Below are 21,126 nucleotides of genomic sequence, written 5' to 3' on the forward strand. Positions count from 1 at the left end.
AAAATGAATGCGTAGAATGTGTTTCAAGGTTACTGGGGGAAAATGTGAAACCATTAGAATGATTAGCTCACTGAGAATGACGTAGCCTGTGCTATTGGTATGTTTGACTTGGTGTACAGAATGGTTTTGCAATGGAGCTGATTACCATCTCCCAAGGAGAGCTGGGCAGTTGTTCACCAGTGTTCTGAGATGCAGGTGACAGAAAGTGACCAGGGGTGATGTAAGGAGGATGGGAATTGCTGAGCTAGTGATGAGGAGCTCACAAAATCAGGTGCCATGTCTCCAGGATCAGTGTCCCAAGATCACACCACTGAGCAAATCCTGGGAAGATGACGATCGGCCATGTCTGCTGCTGCCACCTGCCATGTCCTTGCCACTTCGATTCACAGTCCAGTGTGGGTGTGTCTGATTGGCTGAGCCTAATCATGTGCCTGTATCCTAGCTGCAAGGGAGGCTGGGAAGGAGAGTATCTGGCATTTTCAGCTTCACAGGAGAGTGGCAGGTTTTGTTACTTGCCAAGTCACATACAGTAGAGAATTTATTAAACAGAAGAAGGAGGCTGCAGATGCTGGGAGGCCCCATAAAATGACAAAACTTTGCTATAGTGAAATAGACATTCATTCATTCACTCAGAAAACACTTATTGAGCTAGTTCTGTGTGCTTGGGAAATTACTGTGAACAAAACAGACTAACATAACCGCCCTCATGGGACTCACATTCTATTTGAGGAGAGACACACAAAAATAAGTTACAGAGGGTGCATTAACCAATATGGTGGCTGCTAGCCACATGTGGCTACTTGGAGTTAAGCAATTAATTGAAATTAAACAAAATTAAACATGCAGCTCACCAGTCACTGTAACCACATTTCACCTGTGGCTAATGGCTCCTATCTTGGACAGCTCATCAGCTCAAAGTCCAAAATGTCATCTAAATAGCATTGGCTCATTGAAATTATTCAAACTCAGTATGGGGAAGATTTGAGTATGAACCATCCTGGGGCACAATTCCCTTCTAACTGTGGACCTGGGAAACTAAAGAAACAAGTTATCTACTCCTAAAATGTAACAATGGCATGGGCATAGGATAAAAGTTATAGGTATTCTGGTTCAAAATGGAAGAAAATGGAGGGTTGAAAGGAAGTCACTAATCCCAAGAGAGTTAACAATCTGGCTAGGAAAATACCATTACATTTCAAGCCCTAGGAATAATTCTCTGTTTTTCAGCTTCATCTTCTGGATTTCTGGCTCCATCTTTTGGGCTTATAGCTCTAACTTCTGGGTCATCCTTCATTTCGATGAAGGATATGCTTTGAGTAGTTTTAGTCTGTTTCTTGGGGAGACAGAGCCTTCTTCTGTTTTGTACTCTCTCTTTCCAGTTCAGTCCAAGCTAGGAATATTTATTCTGGTATAACTCTCTTAAGAAATTCACGTATCTCTCATGTGTGTCACTAGGATTCGCTACGTTAGTCAAGAGCCTTGTCTAGAGACATTTATGAGATCATCTCTGACTTTGGCTGCTGCTGAGGTAGCTGAAGGGGTCTATGAGTCACACCTTTAACCTGCTCAAAAAGCCTATTTAGGGACTGAATACTTTGAAATTGTGATCTTTCTGATGAATATGCAAGATCTTGTGAAGCTGCACACTTCTTTTTTTTTTTTTTTTTTTTTTTCTCTAGACCACCCTTTCCTGACAGTAAGTCTCTTAATTTTAGCAACATTTGCCATCTGGGTAGGTTGAGAAGTTCCCAAATCATCATAGTTCCTTTTTGCTGAGCAGTTCTTTTTTTGACTTTATATCTCTCTTCTCATATTTCACTAAAGGCATTGAGATAAAAACAAAACAAAACAAAACAAAACAAAAACTAAAACCAAACAAACTAGCTGCACCTTCAACATTTTGCTTGAAAATCTTTTAAGCGATATATCCACGATCGATGCTTACAACTTTTACTTTCCACATAACTGCAGAACACATTCTGCTTTAATTTCTGTTACTATATAACGAGAATCATCTTCCCTCAGATTTAAATACATGTTCTCCATTTCCTTCTGAGCCGTTGTCAGCATCGTCTCTAATATTCATATTTCTCCTGACAGGCTGTTCAAGGATATCTAGGCTTCTTCTACCTTGTTCCTCAAAATTCTTCTAGTCTCCACCACTGCCCAATTTCAAAGCCACTTCCACATTTAAAAATATTTGTTACAGCACCACTTCACTTCTAGGTACCAACATCTGTATTTGTTTTCTATTTCTATGGTAACAAATTATCACAAACTTAGTGGCTGTGACAACAAAAATTTTATTATCTTACAGTTATATAGACCAGAATTCCGTCTTGGGTTTTACCGGGTTGAAATCGAGGTGTTGGCAGGACTTTCTTCCTTACTGGAGGCTGGATGGAGAGGATCTTTTTCCTTGCTTATTTGGGTTGTTGGGAGAACTTGGTTCCTTGTGGTTGTAGGATCAAGGTACCTGTTTTCTTGCTGGCTGTAAACTAAAAGCTGTCTCCAGCCTGTAGAAGCCATTGTATTCCTTGACTTGTAGACCCTACACCATTTTCAAATCCAGCAATGGTAGGTTGGATCCTTTTTATGTTACACATTTTTCCTTTTTTTCTGATCTGGTTGGAAAAGTGTTCTCTGTTTTTTGTTTTTGTTTTTGGTGGCTGGCCGGTATGGGGATCCAAACCCTTCACCTTGGTGCTATAACACTGTGCTCTAACCAGCTGAGCTAACTGGCCAGCCCCTGTTCTCTACTTTTAAGGAGTCATGTACTTAGATTAAGCTCACTTGGATAACCTAGGTAATCTCCTTTTCTTAAGATCTATGCCCTCACTGCAAAATCTCTTTTGCCATGTGAGGTAACATATTTGCAAGTTCTGGTGATTAGGTGTGGACATCTTTTTTGGGGGGGGGGCATTATTCTGCATAGCACAAGAGTCGTACACTGTTTTCCCATACTCACTAAGAGCTGTGACTCTCAGATAATCAGGTCAGGATAAGAGCCACAGAGATACCAGGAATTCCTCTAGATCTTTGATGACACACCATCCCTGAAACAGACATATCCTGAACCCACAAGCGCAAAGCTGTGGTTGACTGGAGCAGGGGCATTTGTGGAGACATTGGTAACCAGAAGGTTTGTGATCTGAGGGGGAGGGTGAAGACAGACCTAAGGCATAAGAGCCTGAACTCCCCAGATAGGTATGGATTCAAATGCCAGCTCCTCCACTTGACATTGAACAAGCTAATTAACCCCTTTAAGGCTTGGTTTTCTCATCTTTAAAGTAGGGATAATGAAAATTCCTACATCCAGGGTAACTGTTGGAAGAGGATTCAGCAGAACAAATCATATGAAGCCCTTTAACATCACATCTGCTTCATACAGATGGCTTTATGAGGGGCCTTGAAAAAGAGGTTGGCAGATGTATGTTAATTTATTGAAATGCTCCTGAGGGCAAACACAAGCTTCCTTTCAGGCTTCCTTGTGCCCTACTGGGGGATCATTATCCTCAGACACCTGTGATTCCAGGTACTTGTTTCAGAGGAAGTGCAGGAAGTGATGGAAGAGAATGGGCCCTGGGGAGGCCCCAGAGACCCTGCAAAGTGCACAGGAGTCTGGGCTTCATTCCCCAAGGAGGAATGTGGGGGAATCATTCTATATCCATAGTTGTTTGTTTTTAAACCTTGTTCTAAGGGAGTGGTGGAAACAGTTAATTTGCAAGTATGAAAAGACTATAAGATTTTTTTCCTATCCCCCCCCCCATTTATATTCTTATGTTGGGCAATAAAAAAGAAACTAAAATCCAACTTTGAATTCTGCTTAGATATACTTTTAAAGCATTAAAACCTTGGAAACTTGGATTTATAATTGGAAAAGTGACATGGGATCTTTAAAATGACTTTATTCTTTCACAGGGGAACTAGGAACTTAACATTTAAAAGGTAAACAAGTATTTTATGCATGTTTCAAGGAGGGTTTTGGCTTTGACAGGGTAAAATTATTTTTTATTAGAAAAAGTACATTTTAGCATTTAACAAGATCAAAACATTATATTACCTCACAGATTTTTTTTTAATGTTCCAATTTCTGCCAATCTTCTTGGATAGAAGGCAATTCTTTTTCTAAAACTAAGAGACAGATAAGGATGAAGATGTTAAATAGCAAGAATTCTATCTAAGCAACAAAAGAAAGGAAGCTGAAGCCTTTTTTTTAAAATCAAAAGGATCTAGGGTCTTAGATGTCATTTGGTACCACTAAAATATCAGTTTCTTTATGTGCTTAATCTTAGAATTCTCCAAACAATTGACTGTAGCCTGAAGGCTGTTAATAACTGCTTTGGGTAAGGGAGATAGAAGATTCCATCCATGTTCATATAAGTTTGCATAAAATTGGCATAAATAAGTTAAACTGCTTTTATTAATTCTACAAAATGTCTCAGAGATGATGTGTATCATGAAATGTCAAGATATCTCAGACTCTCCAAATATCTCAAACTTACTTGATCTCAGAATTTCACTTATTTGTTTGCTGGTTGGTTTGATTGGTGGCACACCGATTAACTCTTAGTGTTCCAAAATTAAGTTTGAGGAATATTGCACTTTTCTCTATGGAGAAATATGATTGAATTTGAAAGGAGTGCTTTAGTAAAACCTGGAAAAATGTACAGTAATTGAGCTCGAGTGTTATTTCTCAAATTGTGGCTCATACACCACTGTATCAGAATCACCTTAAGAGTTTGTCAAAAATCTGGATTTCTGGGTCTGATCCTAGAACTATTGTATAAGAATCTCTGGAGCTAACATTCTGGGCTCTGAATTTTTTAAAACACTCTAGATCTTTGCTGCTAAAAGAGTGGTCTGTGGATCTGTGGTATCAGCATCTTCTGGGAGCTTGTTAGAATGCAGAATCCTAGCCCTTCCCTGTTATACTGAATCGGAATCTGTATTTTTAAGATCTCTAGGTGATTGATATGTATGTTTGACATGAGAAGCAGTGGATTAGAGCACAAAGCTCTAAAATTTTACTTGATATCTTGATCTAATTCTTTGTCTTTATATCGGGCTCTAATTACATATTTTATTTAACAGCTATTTAAATAATGAGTTCTACTTTAGTTATAACAAAATTAGAATTGAAGGGGTAGGCTTGGTGGTCTCTCTCTTAGTCGACTATCCTATGGGAAGCATTGCTGTTCAGATCAGGGACCTAGTTAAAGGCACCACTGTTTGGTTACCATCAGTGTATACTGACTTTTTCCAAACTGTCCAAAGAAAAAAGCATCTTGAGCTGCTATTCCAACCTTATGGACATGATGGGATCTGTCAGGTCCAGAGTGTGGGATGTCTGTATATAGTTCATGTAGTTTAATTTTACCTCCTCTTCTATGCCATCCCATGAATTGCTCATAGTCTTCTCAATTTAAAAACTTAGATATTGATTTTACCTTGCATCTCAATCTTGAAAAACAATGAAAGAACAGATTTTAAGTGAACCAAAAGACCACCCAACACTTCCACTGTTATTTATATAAGTATTGATTTTTAATAAGGGGGGCCAAACCTGTCAGTTTGAAATGCCAGTTTCATGAGTTTTTGAGTAAGTAGGCCATATTATGCTTTATTTCTTTGTAGGTTCTATGATTTGATACTTTACCATCCATGTTAATAAATAAGGTAGGGTCCCATAAGGTTCAGTGTATGCTCAGTGACCCATTCCAGGGAACATAATCCTATAGATAAAAATTATTTTAAGAGTCCCTCATGAGGATTAGAGGGAGCAGTAACTGGTGCTCTCCCATGGCTGAGAATAATATCTATTCCCACCAGCCAGAGTAGAAAACCTCATAGTTCACAAGACATTGGGTAGAGTACTCAGAGGTTCTTGCCCCAATAGTGGGGAATAATTAGTCATAGACCAAACATGTCTCTGGTCCCTTGTAACAAATTCTAAAAATAAAACTCAAAGTTATCAAACAGTTTTCAAGTAACTTAACTGCATCCCAAAACAAAGATCAAGAATGTTTATAAGAATACAAAAATATCCAGCTCAAACAAATTGCAAAGCAGCATGAAAATACAATCTAAAATAAGGAGAAAAATAAATCAATTGAAACCAAAATAGAACTGAGACAGATGTTAGAATTAGCAGAGAAGAACTAGTTTCCAAAATTAGATAGAAACAAGGAAGACATAAAAAAGATCCAAATTAAGGCTTGAGAGATAGAAATATGTAATATCTGAGATATAAATACACTGGACGAGATCAACAGCAGAATAGAGATTGCACATATGCAAAAAAGATTGTTAAACATGGCAAAATAGCAATAGAAACTATCTAAAATGAAACACATAGAGAAAAAGAATGATAACTTAAAAAATGACAACAGCATCAGTGTTCTCTGGGACAACTTCAAGGAATCTAATGTATGTGTAATGGAGTTCCTAAAGGAATGAGAATGAGGGACGGAAAAAATATTTGGAGGTAGTGGCTGAAATTTTTCCAAATTTATTGAAAGCCATAAACCTGGACACCCATGAAGCTCAATGGACACCAAGCAGAAGAGACATGAAGAAAAAACTACAATAAGGCACATCATAATCAAGTGCTTAATCTCAGTGATAAAGAGAAAAATTGTAAAGTATCCAGTGGAAATAAAAGACATGTTTATTACAGAGGAACAAAGATAAGGGTGACAGCAGATTTCTTGTCAGAAACAATACAAGTGAAAAGACAGTGGAACAAAATCTTCAACGTTCTGAAGTAAACAAAGAAACTTTCAACCTAGAATATATGCCTACCAAAAATATCTTCCCCAAACGAAGCCATATAAAGGCATTTTTTTTTTTGTTATACAAAATCTGAAAGAATTCATCATTAGCAACCCCACTCTGTAAGAGATACTAAAGGAAGTCCTTTAGGGAGAGGGAAAATGATACAAGATGAAAACAGGAAATCTACACAAAAGAATAAAAAACATCAGAAATGGTAAGTTCACCGATAATATACAAGATTTTTTTCTTATTATTTAAATCACTTTAAGAAATGGTTGACTGCTTAAACAAATATAGTAACAATGTATTGTGGTGATTATAATATACATAAAAGTATAAATCTATGACAATAATAATATCTAAGAGGGAAGAAATGGAAATGTACTAGTGTGAGGTTCTCATGGTGTATGTGCAATGATGTGATATAACTTGAAGGTAGACTATGATAAATTAAAGAAGTATGCTCTAAAACCCAAATTAGCCACTAAAATTAAAAAAAAGAGTTACAGCTAATAAATCAAAAAAGCAGAAAAAATGGAATCATTAAAACGCATCCAAAAGAAGGCAGAAAAAGAAGGAAAAGGGACCAAAAAAGCAAATGTTACAACTACAAAACAAATGACAAGATTCAAAGTTAACTGTGTCAATACCCACAATAAATATGTGACCAAAACACCTCAATTAAAAAGCAGAGATTATCAGATTAGATCAAAAAAGTAATACAGAACTATATGCTTCTATAAGAAATATACTTTGAACACTAAAATACAAATAGGTTAAATGTCAAAGGAGAGAAAAAGATATGCCATGCTAGCAATAATCAAAATAAAACTGAAGTGGTTATATTAACATCAAAGTAGATTTCAATGCAACAATTATTACTGAGCATAAAGAAAGTTATTTCATAATGAGAAAAGCAGTTCATCAGGAGGACATAGCAATCCTAAATTTTTTTGCATTGAATAACTGAGATTAAAATACACAAAGCAAAACTGATATAAGCACAAGGAGAAATAGACCAAACATGAAATAACTGTAAGGAGAAATAGTAAAATCCAGAATTACAGTTGAATATCTCAATACACCTCTTGCAACGATTGATATAAAAGAAGACAAAAAGTTAGTATACGAAAGACCTGAACAACACAACCAACCAATTTGAACTAATTGACTCTGACAGAACACTGGACCCCAAAATGACCAAATAAGCATTTTTTCAAGTGCAACATTTACTAAAGTAGACTGTATTCTGGGCCATAAAATCAGTCTCAGTAACTTTAGGAATCAGGACATGCAAAATATATTCTTTGGTCACAATAGAATTAAATTAGAAATCAATAACAGAAGAAATTTCTGGAAAATCCCCCAATTTTGGAAACTAACACATTCTGAATAACACCTGGGTGAAAAAAGAAATCAAAAAGAAATTAGAAATTATTTTGAATTGAATGAAAATGATAGCACACCATATCAAAATTTCGTGGGTTACTGCTAAATAGGAAAGTACACAGCACTAATTAGACAAGAAGAAAGCAGTCCAATTCCACCTTGAGAAACTAGAAAGAAAACAGAAAATTCATCCCAAAGTAAGTGGAAAAAAATAGTGGAGATCAGTATAGAAATTAATGAAATGAAAAGCAGAAAAACAATAGAGAAAATCAGTGAAACCAATAGCTGGTTTCTTTGAGAAGATCAATAAATTGGGACTACTCTAGGCAGAGTGATCAGGACAAACAACAATATCAAATATTAAAGATGAATCTTTATATAAGACATATTTATAACTTAGATAATACATATCTATATCTTAAATATAATAAGAAAATAATACAAACAACTTTATGCCCATAAATTTGACAAAATAGATGAAACGGATAAACTCCTTAAAAGACTCAAAAATACCAAAGATCATTCAAGAAGAACTAGGTAACCTCATTAACACTATATCTATTTTTAAAGATTGAATTTGTAGTTAAAAATTTCCCCACAAAGAACAATCCAGGTCCAGATGTCATCACTGTTAAATTCTACCAAATATTTAAGGAAGAAATAATACCAATTTTACAAAAACTATCAAGAAAATTAAAGAGAAAGGAATACTTCTCATTTATTTTATTTTGGGAGGTCAGCATTACCATGACACCAAAACCTGACAGAGAAATTACAAGAAAAAAACTTCAGACCAATATCCCACATGAATACAGATGCAGATATTCTAAACAAAAATTTAGCAACCTCCCCAATAAAATATAAAGGGATAATAGGTACATCATGGCCAAGGGTGCTTTATGCTAGTTTGGTTTAACATTCAAAATCAGTGTAACATCATATTAAGAAAAAAAAAAATTAAAAGCATAAGCTCGTCTCAATGGACATACAAAAAGTATTCGCTAGAATCTAACATGCATTCCTGATTTAAAAACAAAACAAAACAAAACAAAACAAAAATCAAAACTCTGAACAAATTAGGAATGGAAGGGAATTTCTTCAATTTGATAAAAGGTATCTATGAAAAATTGCTTCATACTTAATAGTGAGAGTCTGAATAATTTCCCCTTAAGATCAGGAACAAAACAAGAATGTCTGTTCTTATATCACTTCTATTCAACATTATGGTAGAATAAGTCCACTATAATGAAGAGAAATGATTAAAATCCAGGTTGGAAAGGAAGAAATAAACTTGTCTTTATTCGTAGATGACAAGATGATCTATGTAAAGATCCAATGAGATCTAGAAAAATTCTGCTAGAACTAATGAATGAGTTTAGCAAGTTTGTAGGGCAAGATCATTATGTAAGAAGCAATTGTATTTCTATATGCTAGCAAAGAACAACTGGAAATTATGATAAAAAATACCATCTACAGTAGCATCAAGCAACATGAAATATTTAGGAATAAATCTGACTAAAGTACGATATCTGCACACTGAAAACTACAAAACATTTATGAGAAAAATTAATGAAGAACTAAATAAATGGAGAGATGTTTACAGATCAGAAAAGACTGAAGATTGTTAAGGTGACAATTCTCCCAAATCGATCTATAAATTCAATGCAATCCAAATCACATTCTCAAGAAGTCTTTTTATTTTGGGGGTGGGGAGAGAAATTGACAAGCAGATTCTGAAATTTGTATGAAAAATGAAACACCTAGAATAGCCAAAACAACTTTGAAAAAAGAACAAAGTTGGAGGGCCAGTATTACCTGATTTTGAGATTTACTAGAAAGCTGTAGTAACCAAGACAGTGTAGTGCTGACTTCAAGATAGATACCTGGATCAATGGAGTAGTAAATAGAATTCCTTGGAGACGAATGTGCCTTTTATCAAATGGTGCTAGAATAATTTATTCATATGAAAACAAATGAACTTCAATCTGTATCCTGAAGCATATATAAAAATTAGCTGAAAATGTATCATACACCCAAATGTGCAACATAAATCTATAAATCATTTACAAGACACAATAAGAGGAAAATCTATGTGACTTTGGGCTAGGCAAGTATTTCTTAGATATGTCACCAAAAGCAAGACTCATTAAAAATTGATAAATTGAACTTCATCAAAATTAAAAACTCTGCTCCTTGAAAAACACTATTAAGAGAATGATAAGCAACAGATTGGGAGAAAATATTTGCGAACTATATAGCTGATAAAGGACTTGTATCCAAAATGTATAAAGAACTCTCAAACTCAACAATAAGAAAACACCCAGTAGGGCCGACCCTGTGGCTCACTCGGGAGAGTGCGGTGCTGGGAGCGCCAAGGCCATGGGTTCGGATCCTATATAGGGATGGCCGGTGCACTCACTGGCTGAGCGCGGTGCAGGCGACACTATGCCAAGGGTTGTGATCCCCTTACCAGTCACAAAAAAAAAAAAAAAAAGAAAAAAGAAAAAGAAAACACCCAGTAAAATGATGACCAAATATTTGAACAAACACTTCACCAAATTAGATATACATGGCAAATGATCACATGAAAAGATGTTCAAAATCGTTAGTCATTAGGAAAATACAAATTTAAATTGCAAGGAGATATCACTATATGTCTATTAGCATGACTAAAATGAAAAAGACTGACCACACCAAGTGGTCATGGATGGGGAGAACCTGGAACTCCCATACACTGCTGATTGGAATGTGAAATGGTATAACCACTTTGGAAAACAGTTTGGCAGTTCTTTTTTTAAAACTGGTTAAAGATGAACCTACCATGTGATGTAGCTGTTCCACTTTTAGAGGTATTTACCCAAGAGGAAGAAAAGCATGTGTCCAAATGCATATGCATGAATGTTCATGGTGATTTTATTTGTAATAGCCCCAAACTGGAAAGGATCCAAATGTCCATCAACAGGTGAATGGGGAAAAAATGTTGTGGCACATGCATATGATGGAATATTACTTAGTAATACAAAGGAATGAACTACTTATACAGGCAACAGCAAGGATGAATCCCAACAGCTTTATGCTGGGTCAGATATGCCAGATGAAAAAGACTACATATAATGTGATCCTATTTATATGAATTTAAAAAATGCAAACTAATCTATAGTGACAGAAAGCAGATCACTGGTTGCCTGGGGACGGGGTGGAGGGTGAATGCTAAATAGCACCATGACAATTAATGCTGGCCACAAAGCAGTGGTATGCAGATCCTATCCTGAAAAGGGATATCCTCCTGGAGGAACCCAACATTCAAAGATTAACTCAGGAGCAACTCATTGCATTTGCTTTATCTGCTGCCTGAGTGCCACAGGTGACTGTCTCCAGGACAGCTGTAGAGAAGGAAGGAATGCAGTCAATGTTTGAAAGAGCCTGAGAGCATTCTGTCAGTCTGTAGGCACCTCTATCTCATTATCCCACTCTCTGAACTTGACCATTTTGGAGTGAACTCTGCTTTCTCTTCTGGGTCTCCCGCTGGTAGCTGGGTCCACTTCCTCAAATGACAGGACCCCCAAATAACCATGATCTGATGGGTTGTATTGATCAGGAGGAATGTTACTGTGTCAGAGTTATACTGATTTGTTGTGCATACCTGTAAATACTTTGGTAGAAGGAAATGACTTAGCCAGCAAGATACAGAAGATGAAGGAGAAGATGATACAGTCAGTTCTGCTATAACGCGACCTGTGTGTTCCTAAAAATCACTGTGCTATGCAGAATTGCACAGTAAAACCAGATGGAAAAATGGAGTTGAAGCACAACATTCAAAAACTTCATCAGTGAGACATTAAAAAGGTAGAAACCTAATAAAAGCAGTAGCACAGTTTTGCACATGCTAAACGATTAAGAAATACATAAATAGTGCATTAAATATCACACTTGACCTTGAAAAAGACCCAAAGTTTGGTGTGGAAGTGGGTGTCAGAAGGAATGAATGTACAGTAGTTTGTGAATTACTGTGAATGGTGGAAGCAGGGTTATCTGATATCGGAGGGAACCTCATAAGCCCAGGTGTGGTTGGGTGTGGTTCATAAGGCATGAGATGAACTGAGGTAGCTGGTAGATGTTTGCATGTGAGAGTTTGTGTGGGCATGCACACACATATGTATTTTGCATACTTCTAAGGGTCTCAGTTCAGCTGGTTACAGCTTTCTGTGTTCCCCTAGTGTTTCTCACAGACAAAATCATGCATAAGCAAATGCAAAATATGTTATGCTCAGATTGTTCCCTAATGTATCAGTCGCATTGGAACAAATTCACTTTTTCAAAACAAGCATTATTGCAGAACTGACTGTGTAATGTTGAGAGAGAGGCCGTGTGTAGGACCCTTTGAAAGAAGCTTTGGTGGAGGATGGTACATGATAGGACTGAACTGTAAGATCTCAAGAACACCAAAATCGTGGCACCTGTTCTTTGTTTTGCTACTGTTAGTAAGCCAAGAGTCCATGAACCCACAGTTCCCTGCCTTTCCCACCAGTGTTGCTACGTGGAAGAAACTGGAAGGGAAGCCCATTCTTCTGGTGGCTGTTGTGAGTTGACCTGGTTCTAATTACTTCTCTGTTGGCTCTATCAGCCACAAAGAGGGTCGAGGCTGCTCAGAGGAAGGGGTAGGAAAGAGCGTCAGCTGTTTGTAGACCTAGAATCAAGAGAGTTGCATAGAAACACGATTCCCAGACATTGTTATTTCAGATCTGTAACACTGAAAAAAAAGTGGTCACTGACACAGTGTTGCCAATTTAACCAACAGCTTTTTATTAGTTCATTAAGCACCTACTATGTATCAGGTACAATTTTTAGATACATTAGCAAATAAAGCAGTCAAAAATCCCTGCCCCTGTGAAGTTTATATTCTGGTAGAATCAGATAAATGATGTGGTATTTTTCTGAGCAGGAGCATAAGAATGAACTAATCAGCAATAACAATAAAAACTCATGCTTTCATTTCAAAAAAGAATGAAATCATTTGTTGTTGCTGTAGTCTCCCTACATTGCTATAGAACACTAGATCTTATTCTTCTATGTTTGAGATGATGGATACGCTAATTACCCTGATATGATCACACAGTATAAATGTGCAGAAATATCATATTGTACTTCATAAATATATACAGTCATCATGGGTCAATTAGGAAAAATTAAAAAGAAAAAAATTTCAGAGACAGAAGTAGATTAGAAGTTACCAGAAACGGGGATAGGGGGAGGAGGGAGAGGAGAGGTCTAATGAGAAGTTATTGCTTAATTGGTACGGAGTTTATGTTTAGAATGACAAAAAAGTTTTGGAAAGAGATAGAGGTGGTGGTTGCACAGTACTGTAAATGTAATTAATTGCATGCAATTGTATGTTTAAAAATGCTTAAAATGGCAATTCTTATGTTATATATGTTTATCACAATAAATAAAAAGATTAAAATACAAACCATTGTGCTACCATTGGAGGTTGCTGGGGCACAGACTCATTTCTCTGTAAATTGATAATTATAGAAAAATGTAAGATAAAAAAAGAAAAAAGAATGAAGTCATCTTTATTTTCAAAGGGCATCATTATACCAAGTGCATGAGGCTGATTTAACCACAGAATAAATTCACAGCTGGTCGTTTAAAAAAGTGATACATTCACATGTAGATTCTTGGAAACCACAACTGATGAGCAAGGAAAGGGTAGGCCTTGAGAGAGACCCAGGTGTCCTGGTGATGGACTGTGGCTCTCAGAACTTAATGGTGCCTCTTATGTACTAACAGCTCAGAGAGCTGCTTGGAGGCATCCCTGGGTTAAATTGTATTCCTAAAATACTCACCCTGTGGTCCTTACTTGCTGGGAGCTTTTTCTTGCCATCCTTGCCTCAGTTTCCCCTTTTTAACCTTTGAGAGTTGAGAATGGCTTTCTTTTTTTGTTTTTCTTTTGGTTTTGGGTAAGCGGCTGTTTCTGGAACTCCAGCCCCATGACTTCCTATGACAAGCACCTTCCTTCCCCATCCTCCCGGGCTGGAAATTCCACAGGGGCTATTTATACTGCATTTCTTTGCTTCTCAAGTGCTTTGGCATCCATCGAGGCAGCTGACCTACCCTGGATGGGGCCCAGGCTTGGGCAAAGCCTTCTAGAGCCCCAGATGCTGCTGGGTTGCTGGGTGGGGATGCGGCAGGTGGTTCTGTCAGATGGTGCAGGGCATTCAGACAAGCCTCTGTTGTTACCACCAAATTGTGGTGTGGCAGCCAGAGAATGTTTCAATATGATATTTATAAATAGATAAAATTTACCTCTGCATATGGTCCCCTTTGGGATCATATTCTATAATGCATGATCCCTGTTCTCTGGCAGTTTGCTTTCAGCACAGTGATTTGGGGTGTGTGCTTTGGGGCTCCATGCGTCTGGGATCAAATCTCAGCTCCTCTACTTATTAGTTGTGGCTGAGTCATTACATTTTTCTAAGCTTTGGTATCTTCATCCAAGTTTATGAATAATAGTAGAACAGAGCCCCTAGTGTTAGGGTGAAATTTAAATAATATAATATAGTTAGTTTATCTTGCTACATGATCAGAACCTAACATACACCCTACCTTCCATCAACAGTTGAGTGCAGCTCCTCTGAGATAACCTCACTTGGTAAAACCCCGACTATGGTAATGATTCTTTTTCTTGGGGCTGTATTTTGTCATCCATCTCTCCTATGGGGTTTAACATATAGAGCGTGCCTGCCTTATTTTCCCAGTAATACCTGCTCTCAGTTACTGAGGTTTTTAACCCTAGGCATTGGGCCAGGCACTTTCCAAACATTAATAATCCTCACCTCAGCCCTAAGAAGGCAGGGTATTATCCTATTTTTCAAATGAAGAAACTGAAGATCTGCGAAGTTTAGTAACTTGCCCAAAGTCAAGGGCAGAGAAATGGTTAGAAGCCTGGCTGTTCTCTCTACCCATAGGTTATATTGCAAAATCTCAGAGAGTGGAGGTCAGGGTGTTCTGTATTACCTGTAATCATAGGAGGTTGGCTATTAAGATAGAATTGGAAATGGACTCAGAGAACCCCCAATCTGCTATTCTTCCCTCCAGAGTGCTTCTGAGCAGGTAGATTCCATGACCTGATGGTGTATGATGACTCATCTTTGTTCTGATCACAGGCAGATAATGAAGTTACTGCTGTTAAACACACACACACTCCTGGCCTTGGAGCAGTGACAGCCCCTTGTAAACAAGGAAAAGGGAGCAGATCAATACTTCCTTATCTTGAGATTCATCTCCAGGTCCTCCCCAGCCTGGGGCAAGAATACAAAATGCAATGTGCATGACATATGTCTGTATATTTTAAAACTGCACATGGAGCTAACACTGTTACCTAGAATGTTCTATCCTCCTGTAGAATATAGTTTTATATACCAAAAGTTGACAAAATATCAACTGTGATTGAATATAATTATTGTTGCTATGGCTGGGTATTCTGTAGATGGATCAGAAATGTTTGGATAATTTTTTTATTATCTGATTATTTATTTATTTTATTATTTTAAATTTAACTGTCAATTTTGAGATAATTGTAGGCTCACATGCAGTTGTGAGACATAATACAGACATCCTGTGTACCTTCTACCCAGCTTCCCTAATCGTAGCATCTTGCAAAACTATAGTGCAATGACACAGCCAGGATATTAATATTGATGCAGTCAAGATGCAGACATTTCCATCACCACAAGGAGTCTTCCTGCTGCCTTTTTATAGTCATATCCCTCCCTCACACCCCCACCCATGACTCCTGACAACCCCTAATCTGATCTCCACTTGTATAATTCTGTCATTTCAAGAATGTTCTATAAAAGGATCAACATAGTATGTAACCTTTTGGGACTGACATTTTTTCACAGCATAATTTCCTCAAGCTTCATGTAGTTGTTGTGTATATCAGTAGTTTGTTCACCTTTATTGCTGAGTACTATTCCATGGCTTGGATGTACCACAGTTCATTTAACCATTCACCCACTGAAGGACATCTGGGTTGTTTCCAGTTTTTTAAGAAAATTTATTGAAACATAATTGATTGTACATATCTGTGGGGTAGTGTTGAATATCAATACCTGTGTGCCATGTATGATGTTCAAATCAGGATAATTAGTATATTCAGCATTACACAATGTAATCATTTCTTGTAGCACTGTACCAATTTCTTGTGATGCCTCTTTCCCCTTTCCCAACTCTGGTGCCCTCAGTTCTGTCCTATCCTTTTGAAAGTTTACCAAATTATTATGATTGCTTTATTTTTCTGGCTTTTTAAAAATTCGTTTGTTTGTTTTTTTAGCTTCCATTTATGGGTGAGGACATGTGGTATTTCTCTTTCCCTGCCTGGTTTATTTCATTTATTTTGTCTAAGTTCATCCATGTTGCTGTGAATGGCAGAATTCGGTTCTTTTTGTGACAGAGTAGTATTCCATTGAGTATACATACCACACTTTTCTTATCCAGCCATCCATTGATGGACTTTTAATTTGATTCCAACTCTTGGCTATTGTAAATAGAGCTGTGATAAACATGGGAGTGCAGGGATCCCTTCCACATGGTGATTTCCATTCCTTTGGGTATACACCCAGCAGTGGGATTGCTGGATCGTATTCTATCTGCAGTTGCTTGAGGAACCTCCATACCATTTTCCCTAATGGCTGCTGCAATTTACAGTCCCACCGACAGTATAGGAGGGTCCCCTTTCTCTGCATCCTCACTGGCATTTGCTATTCTCTGTCTTTTTCATAATGGCCAGTCTAATTGGGGTGAGATGAGAGTTCAGTGTGGTTTTGATTTACATTTTCCTGATGATGAGTGATGTCAAGCATTTTTTCATGTGTCTGTTGGCCATTTGTATGTCTTCCTTTGAGAAATGCCTATTTAGCTCTTTTGTTCATTTTTAAATCAGGTTACATGTTTTTTCACTGTTAAGCTATTTGAGTTCCTTGTGTATTCTGGATGCTAATCACTTGTTGGATGCATAGCTTGCAAATATTTTCTCCCATTCTGTGGTTTGTCTTTACACTTTGTTTCTTTTACAGAAGAATTTTAGTTTGATAAAGTCCCATTTGTTTGTTTTTTCTTTTGTTGCCTGTGGTTTGGGGGTCATATTCATGAAGTCTTTGCCTTGTCCTACTTTCTGAAGTGTTTCCCTTTTGTTTTCTTTCAGGAATTTTATAGCTTCAGGTCTTACATTTAAGTCTTTAATCCATTTTGAGCTGATTTTGGTATGTGGTGAGAGGTACAGGACTAGTTTCATTCTTCTATATATGGGTGTTTAGTTTTCCCAGCACCGTTTATTGAAGAGGCAGTCTTTTTCCCAATGTATGTTCTTGGTGCCTTTGTCAAAGATTGGTTAGCTGTAAGTACGTGGGTAGATTTCTGGGTTCTTTATTCTGTTCTACTTGTCTGAGTGTCTTTTTATGCCAGTATCATGCTGTTTTGGTTACTATAGCTTTGTGGTATAATCTGCAGTTGGGTAGTGTAATGCCTCCAGCTTTATAATAATAATAATAATAATAATAATAATAATAATAATAATAATAATAATAATAATAATAATAATAATAATAATTTTGCTCAGGATTCTTTTAGCTACTCAGGGTCTTTCATTGTTCCATATGAATGTTAGGATTGTTTTTTTCTGTTTCTGTGAAGAATGTCATTGGTATTTTGATGGTGATTGCGTTGGGCCTATAGATTGCTTTGGGTAGTATAGACATTTTCACAATGTTAGTTCTTCCAATTCAGGAGCATGGAATGTTTTTCAATCTTTTTGTGTCCTCTTTAAATTCTTTCAGGAGTGATTTGTAGTTCTCCTTGTAGAGATCTTTCACTTCCTTGGTTAAATTGATTTCTAGGTATTTTATTTTTGGGGTGACTATTGTGAATGGGCTAGCTTTCTTGATTTTTTTCCTGCTAGTTCTTTGTTGATCTTTGCACAATGATTTTGTATCCTGCAACTTTACTGAAATTGTTTATGAGCCCTAAGAGATCTTTGGTAGAATCTTTAGGTTTTTCAATATTTAAGGTAATGACATCTGCAAACAGGGACAGTTTGACTTTGTCTTATCCAATCTGGATGACCTTTATTTCTTTAGCTTGCCTGATTGCTCTGGCTAGTACTTCCAACACTATGTTAAACTGGAGTGGTGAGAGTGGGCATCCTTGTCCTGTTCCTGTTCTTAAGGGAAAAGCTTTCCACTTTTGCCCATTCGGGTTGATATTGGTGGTGGGTTTGTTGTATACGGGTTTTATTGTGTTGAGATACTTTCCTTCTATGCCCAATATGCCGAGAGTCTTTATTATGAAGGGATATTGAATTTTATCAGATGCTTTTTCTGCATCTATTGCATCTATGGTTTTTGTCCTTAATTTTGTTGATGTGGTATTTCACATTTATTGACTTACATATGTTGAACCATCCTTGCATCTCTGGGATGAATCCCACTTGATCATGGTGTATAATTTTTTTGATATGTTGCTGCATTCTTTTTGCTTATATTTTATTGAACATTTTTATGTGTATGTTCATCTTAGATATTGACCTGTAGTTTTCCTTTTTTGTTGTTGTTGTATTTTTGTCTGGTTTTGGTGTCAGTGTGATGCTGGCCTTATAAAACGAGTTTGAAGAGATTGGTATTAATTTCTCTTTAAAGGATTGGTAGAATTCAGCAGTAAAGCCATCCAGTCCTGGGATGGATGAGTCCTGGGAGAGTGCAGATTACTGCTCTAATCTTTCTGTTTGTTATTGATATATTCAGGTTTTCTATTGCTTCTTGGTAGTTTGTACTTGTCCAGAAATTTATCTTTTTCCTCCAGGTTTTCAACTTTGTTGATGTAGAGTTGTTTATAATAGCTTGTAATGATTCTTTGTATTTTCTTGGTGTTAGTTGTAATGTCTCCTTTTTTATTTCTGATTTCTGTTATTTGGGTCTTCTCTTTTCTTTTTTTAGTTAGCCTAGCTAATGGTTTGTCTATTTTGTTTATCATCTGACAAAACCAACTTTTTGTTTAATTGATCTTTTGTGTCCTTTTTTTTAAGGTCTCTATTTTATTTATTTCTGATCTGATCTTATTTATTTCTTTTCATCTACTAATTTTGGGATTGGATTGTTCTTATTTTTCTTGTTCTTTGATGTGTAACATTAGGCTGTTTATTTGAAATCTTTCAGTTCTTTTGATGTAAGTGTTTACTGCAATAAACTTCCCTCTTAGTACTGCTTTTGCAGTATCCCACAGGTTTGGTATGATGTGTCTTTGCTTTCATTACTTTCGAGAAATTTCTATTTCCTGTTTAATTTCTTCTTGGACCCATAGGATGTTCAGGACCTATGTTGTTTAATTTCCATGTGTTTGTATAGTTTCCTGAGTTTTGATTGTTATTGATTTCTAGTTTTAATCCATTGTGGTCTGAAAAGATACTTGAAATGACCTCAAGTTTTAAAAATTTGTTGAGACTTGATTTGTTACCTAATATGTGGTCTCTCCTGGAGAATGTTCCATGAGAAGACTGATGAGAAGAATGTATATTCTGTAGTTGTTGGATGAAATGTTCTATAGATATCTGCCAGGTCCAATCAGTATATAGTTTAAATATTGTGTTTCTCTGTTGATTTGTTGCCTAGAAGATCTTTCCAGTGCTGAGATAGGAGTATTCAGGTTCCCAGCTATTATCATATTGGGGTTTATCTCTTTTTCTTTTTTATGTATAATAGTGTTTGTTTTATATATCTGGGTCCAAAGTTGAGTGCATATATATTTATGATTGTTATGTCTTCTTGCTATGTAGGTCCCTTTTATCATTATATAATGGCCTTCTTTGTGTCTTTTTGTGGTTTTTGGTTTAAAGTCTATTTTTTCTGATATACAAATAGCTACTCCTGCTCAGTTTTGGTTTCCATTTGTGTGGTATAGTCTGTGTGTTTTTACAGGTGAGGTGAGTCTGTGGAAAACAGCATATAGTTGGTCTAGCCTTTAAATCCAATCATCTGGTCTGTGTCTTCTCAGTGGGGAATTTAATCTATTTATGTTTAGGGTTGCTATTGAAAGGTATTTGTCTTACTCTTGGCATTTTATTGAGTTTCACTTGGATTTTTAAAATATCTTTTGTTCCTTTCTTCCCTTTTATTGTTCATCTTCAATGTTTGTTGGTTTTTTGTGGTGGTAATGTGTAGTTTGTTCTCTTTCTCATTTCCATTTTTGTTCTACCAGTGGATTTTTTTTTCTTTCTTGTGTATTCATGGTAGTGATTATCATTTTTGGATTCCAGATGCAGGACTCCCTTGAGGATCTCTTGTAGGGCTGGTGGTGTAGTGGTGAACTCCTGCAGTTTTTGTTTCTCTAGGAGATGTGCTATTTATCCCTCATTCCTGAAGGGTAGTCTTCTTGGGTATAGTGTTCTTGGCTGGCAGTTATTTTCTTTTAGTATTTTGAATATGTCATCCCATTCTCTTCCTGCCTGTAGAGTTTCTGTTGAGAAGTCTGCTGTTAGTCTGATGGGAGCTCCCTTATAGCTAACTTGGTGCCTTTGTCTTGCTATTTTTAAGATTCTCTTTTTGTCTTTGAGCTTTGCCAGTTTGACTATAATGTGTCTTGGAGAGGACAGTTTTGGACTGAATCTGTTTGGTGATCTTTGAACTTCCTGGATCTCAAGGTCCATGTCTCTTCTCATACCTGGGACATTTTCCCTTATTATTTCATTAAATAGATTTTCAATAGCTTTTCCTTTCTCCTTCCCTTCTGGAACACCCATGATTCAGATGTTTGTGTGCTTAAGGATGTGTTCTAGCTCTCAGATTTTATTCATTTTTAAAAATATTTTTTCTTCTTTTTTTTGTCCACTTGGGTTATTTTCAAAAAGACCATCTTCTAGATTAGAAATTTTTTCTTCTGCTTGCTCTAACTTGCTACTTAAGCTCTTGG

The sequence above is a fragment of the Cynocephalus volans genome, chromosome 6 (genome assembly GCF_027409185.1).
Source record: "Cynocephalus volans isolate mCynVol1 chromosome 6, mCynVol1.pri, whole genome shotgun sequence".
In the NCBI taxonomy this organism is placed as follows: domain Eukaryota; kingdom Metazoa; phylum Chordata; class Mammalia; order Dermoptera; family Cynocephalidae; genus Cynocephalus; species Cynocephalus volans.